Raw genomic sequence first — 6000 nt, forward strand, 5'->3', positions numbered from 1 at the left:
GACATCCGCAGCTGCCCTGCTCACTCGCTCGCTCACTCTCTAAAGTCAGGAGATGCTTATCCCTCTGAGCCCCATATAAAGCTAACGAAAGCTTGTTGGGATGACTCCGAGGACCCCCAAGTTCTGCCAGGAGCAGGAGAAGTGGTAAAAGGGATTAGAAGGGTGTCCACACCTGCTAGAGTGGTCCCTTGGCTGTCCCCAAAGGGGGCTGGGTAGAGGGCTGCAGACCCAACCTCGGTGCTTCCCCCGCTCATCAGTAAGCACACTGCTGCGCCCAGGACAGAGCTGTTGTTTTAAGAATCCTACCTCGGGGGGGGGGGGGGTTGCAGCTCAGTCAGTTAAGTGTCTTACTCTTGGTTTCTGCTCAGGTCATGACCCGAGGGCCCTGAGATGAGCCGCACAGAGGGCTCCTTGCTCAGTGCAGCCTACTTGTCCCTCTCCTTCTGCTCCCCCACCTTCACCTCCCACTTCCCACTCTCTCTCTTTGAAAAAACAAAACCTACCTCCAGGGGAAGGCTGGCAGCAGGACAGGCGGCATCTAGCTGGGAGGTGGCGTGGCATTGGATGGGAAATAAAGAAAAAGCAAATCCTTTTTGGCTGGGTTCTCAGCCTCTTGGTGTCCTACAATTTCAATTAGCTTTTGATAAAAGAAATGAAGTTGGCTCTAGCCCAGAAAGTGGTAAGGGTCATCTCTAGTTTTGGAAGCTTCCAAACAGCTGGCTTGGCCTTTGGGGTCCTTGCTTCCACCCACCCATCCACCCGTTCATCCTTTCATTATTTAAAAAGCAAAGCCGGAGTGCACAGCCGGAGCTGACCACTATGTGTTAAGCCCTCAAGACGTGGTTTTGTCCCCTCTGTCTCTGGAGAAGGGGAGCTCAGTCGAATGTTTAAGGCTCCAGCAGAATTACAATTATGAAAAGTGCACACTGCAATTCAGGTTTAGGCTGAAAGTATTAATTTCCTGGTTTTAATTATTCAATAGAAATTAATGAAAATGTGAGCGAAATCTCCAAGGAGCCTCTAACCCGCGGGCGTGGGCCGAGGGAGAGAGACAAGTTGTACAAAGTGGAGTCTAGGGAATTGGGTGAACTCAAAAGCCAAGGGCGCCATCACCTATCTGCTACCCAGCCAGGCTGTGAGCTTCCCAAGAGTGGGGACCCTCCTGCACCAACCTGAGTTGGCATTTGCCCATTCCTTTGGGGGTGAGTGACAGGGAATGCACTGTGCCCCCACCCGGGCCAGGTGCTCTGCCAGGAGTTGGGGAGATGAGACCCAGCCCTGCCCTCAGGGAGGAACAGATGAGTAGCTTTCCCATTCACCATAAGAGCTACAGCCCTGGTGTGAGGACAACATAGAGCAGGGGTATTTGTTGAGTCCAGAAGACTGAATTATCGAGGGGTGGGCAGCCCAGGGTGAGGGAAAATTAGGAGAGTAGCTACCGAGGATGATTCTGAGGATGGAGAAACTGGGTGGCAGACATAGGACGGGCTCCCAGAAGGGACGGCACACAGATGTGAGGATGGAACCCCAGAGCCCTGGCCTTGGGAGCCCTGGCAAAGGAGTGCCCACACCCGAGCTTAGCTCCGGGCATACCGCTGCCTGTCTCTGAATGGACCATGAGGATCTTGGATGATGAGCATCTCCATGGGAACCACGTGGGGATAGGGGCTTTCCCATTCTCATGTGACCCCTGAGAAGGGGAGGGGGCACAAAAAAGAGATCAAGTCCAAACCTCACGCTCAGAAGCAGGGTTGGGAGCAAACTTGAACTTGATGTAGCAAAACGCTGTCTATATCAAAAAGCAGCCAAGTCATAGGTTGGAAGAAAATATTTGCAAAAGGCACGTGTGAAAAAAGACTGTGATCCAAAATATACAAAGAACTCTTAACATTCAACAATAAGAATATGAACAACCCTAGGAACTGGCTCCACACACCTTCCTCCTTTGTCCTTTGCTCTCTGCAGTGACTGTAAGTAGCAGTTCCTTGCTCACAGGATATTGGATTTCAAGATTGCCTTTTTAAGGGTTTTTGTTTTGTTTTGTTTTGTTTCGTTTTAAATCAGCATTTTTAGATGCAAATAACAAATGTCCCGCCCTAGAATTATTACCATCAAGGCCCATCAGTGGTCCTTCTTCTTCCCAAGAAGGGCATCTCTTCTCGGATTGGTGGAGCCTTCAGGGACTCTCTTCTCCGGTTGGTGGATCCTCAGAGGAGTCTCCTCTCTGATTGGTGGAAAGGCATCAGGAGCCCGAGTTCCAGCTACAAGGATGGCGGGGAAATCTACCAGGGCACCGCCCACTTCTGCCCTCGGTGGGACGTTCCCAGACTAAGGATGGGGTCAGACGCTGGGCAGCCAAAAACGATGACGAATGTCTACAACACTTCACATGAAAACTTCGGAAAATCTAGACCAGTACAGACAAACGAGTGAAAACCACCTACATTCCCTCTACTGCTCATTTTAGCATATTTCCTCCCAAATAGTCTGTGCGGATGTGGATACGTTTGTGTAGCCGGTAACCTGCCGTCTGCGGTTTGGGTTCTGGTCCTTCTTCCCGATGCGTGGCAAAGCATGGCATTCCGAAATAGCCACTCTGGCGCAAGGAGTATTGTGAGCTGAGGCCACCGAGCGGCAGCACAGGCAAGAAGACCTCTCTGCTCCCTCCCTCTCTGCCTGAAAGCAGGACCCGAATGTGCAAAGTTGTCCCCTCACCCCCCAGAAAGGGGACGGAAGTGAATCACCAGAGACACTCTAGATCGCAACCAGTCCAGAGAGGCACCAGAGGGTCCAGCTAATGTCGCTGAAGCCAGGCCCTGTCTTCCTCTGGTTCCCACAATTTACTGCCCTTAGAAGCCTGGACTCCTTGGTCTTGTCATTTCTCTTCGATTCCTTGTTTTGTTAAAATGCTGTATAAGCCTGAGTTCCAACCCCTTTGAGCTACTCCTCACTGGGTACTTGCACAAGCTAATAAACTCTGGTTTGTTCTCCCTGTGAATCTGCCTTCTATCATCAGCCTAACATACAGACCCCAGCTGGAGACGGAGGCAGTTTTTCTCCCCTGCGTTCTTCAATAGCCTATTACAAGCATTTTGTTTTGTCCTTAGAAAGTGTTGGTTGATGTTATTTTCTTTTGTAAAGATTTTATTTATTTGAGAGAGAGAGCATGAGTGGGGGTGGGAGCGGGAGGGGCAGGGGGAGAGGGACAAGCAGACTCCCCACCGAGCAGGAAGCCCAACGTGGGACTGGATCCCAGGACCCCAAGTCCATGACCCTAGCCAAACTCAGATGCTTCGCCAACTGACCCAGCCAGGCGTCCCGATGGCTGATATTATTTTCAATAGTTATAGAATGTCCCACTCTCCAGGGAAGTCAGTTACGATAAAATTCCCCATTTTCACCCCCTCTGGGGGGTTTACAGGAAGGTGACCTCCAAGAGCTGGTCCCGGCTCCAGGAGGCCACGCACGAGGTGGAGAGGGACATGGATGGGTCAAAGGGCGCCGAGGCAGAGACCCCTGAGTCTGGAGGCAGGAGAGAGCTCTGCGGGCTGTGCTGGGCAGGGCAGCTGGGTCCCATGCTGCACCCGAGGAGAGGGCCGCCCCGTTCCGTGCACACCGATGCTCGGTGCCATGGGGGGAAGAAGCCGGGCTCTGAGGACGGGCAGACCTGACCCGGACTCCCACCTTCCGAGCGCCTCGATGCTCGGGCCGGAAATATGGGCATTTCCGTGGTGCCCATGTGCAGGGTTGCTGAGTGGACACCAGGTCTTCCCGGGGGGCCCAGGGTCTAAGTTTTGTTTCTGTGGCAACAGCATCCCTGTTTCCCTTGGGAAGACACCGCTCTCCCTTGCTGGGCCTTCTTGGCGACCCATGACCCAAAGCAGATGAGAAGTTCCTGCCCTGCCCCTCCCAGGCCCCCGTCGGCTTCCCTGATTTTTGTGCCCTCTCCCAACTTAGGACCAGGCAGAGAAGGACCTCTAACGTGTCTCATGGGAAGCCCAGGCCTGGTTTGCCCACCGCCAGCCTCCGCCAGCCTCCGCCAGCCTCCGCCAGGTGCGCCGGACACCTTCCTTCTGTTCCACCAGGAAGCTCTCCAACCCCCCCACCCCCTACCCCCACCCCCGCCACGCCTGCCTCAAGTTTCTGCCAAGACCAAAGCGATGGGGCTCCGGCGAACGGACCCCGCAGCAGTTGCCGGCTCTCGTGTGGCTGGTCTCCATCTCGCTCCGCGTTATTTTCTACGAACACTTAGATAACATTTACCTGATACACAGTCACTCTGTGTAGATGAACTCCTTCCCCCAGAGAAAGGTCTTGGAATGAGCGACAAAGGCCACCCCCGAACCCGCAAACCCCGCTAGAACTAAGTGTCCTGTCCAGCGCGGCTGTGGGCTCATCTCGGCTTTTTGTTATCTTTGAGCTATGTCACAACTCTGTGTATTGGAGAAAACGGATAAGAATCCAAATCATCCTTGTCGGTAAAAATGCACATGACTGAGTTTGGTGGCCCGAAGTGGATTATTTCTCTGTGGCTGGTTTTGCTGCGTCGGTCCGTTCGCTGCGGCCTCCCTGACCGTCCGCGTACCTACGCTTTTTAAGAAGGTGTCACAGTTGGCCAGATCACCTATTTTTTTTTTAAAGATTTTATTTATTTATTTGACAGAGAAATCACAAGTAGATGGAGAGGCAGGCAGAGAGAGAGAGGAAAGCAGGCTCTCTGCTGAGCAGAGAGCCCGATGCGGGACTCCATCCCAGGACTCTGAGATCATGACCTGAGCCTAAGGCAGCGGCTTAATCCACTGAGCCACCCAGGCGCCCCCCTACGCTTTTTAAATTCTCTTTTGAAACGGTTGTAACATCTTGGTTCCCTTGTGAATGAATGAGCTCAAGAAATTCTTGCACACACATTCGTTTTCTAATTGATGGAGCTGTGATTTTGCTTTTCTAAGACACGGTCCTTAACCGTGTCTCACAGTTTTTGAGGTGGGTACTGTTATAATCCCTCAGGTTAAAGGGGAAGTGCCTGAGGCACAGAGAGTTTAAGGAGTTTGCAGAAGGGCACACAGCTGGGACCAGGATTTGGCCGTAGGAATCTGGCTTGAAATCTGTGTGCCTCTAAGAACACTGGAGCTCTGTTCTTTATTAGCCGACCCCACAAAATGGGTACAAGATTTACAGATGAGAACAGGGAAGCACAGAGTGGTTAAGTAATTCATCCCAGACCTTGTGGTTACTAAGTAGCTGATTCTACAACAGAACAGCTGTCCCCAGGGATGCTGAGGTGAGGGTCCTGGGGGAAGCACTGGCCGCATATTAGTACAGAGGGGGGCTCATATTTTGGGAGTGCTTTCTAAGTGCCAGATCCTGAACCAAGAGCTGTGCCCAGATCATGCCATTTACCCTTCACAACAGCCCTACAAGGAAGATAATTTTTTTAAAAACATTTTATTTATTTATTTGACAGACAGAGATCACAGGTAGGCAGAGAGGCAGGCAGAGAGAGAGGGGGAAGCAGGCTCCCCACTGAGCAGAGAGCCCGATGCGGGACTCGATCCCAGGACCCTGAGATCATGACCTGAACCAAAGGAAGAGACCTCAACCCACTGGGCCACCCAGGTGCCCCAAGGCAGATAATTTTTTAAAAAAATACTTACTTTAGGGGCACTTGTGTGGCTCAGTCATTAAGCGTCTGCCTTCTACTCAGATCATGATCTTGGGGTCCTGGGATCAAGCCCCACATGGGGCTCCCTGCTCAGCGGGGAGTCTGCTTCTCCTTCTCCCTCTGCTCCTCCCCCTGCTCCTGCTCTCTGGCTCTCTCAAATAAATAAAATCTTTAAAAAATTTTTTAAATTAAATTAAATTAAATTTTATTTTTTGAGTCATCTCTATACCCAACATGGGGCTTGAACACACGACCCCAAGATCAAGAGTTGCAAAGGCAGATAATTTCATTATCCCATTTTACAGATCAGGACACTTGGAGGGAGTAAACTGGGTCTG

This window comes from Mustela nivalis (assembly GCF_964662115.1).
Source record: "Mustela nivalis genome assembly, chromosome: 17".
Lineage (NCBI taxonomy): Eukaryota > Metazoa > Chordata > Mammalia > Carnivora > Mustelidae > Mustela > Mustela nivalis.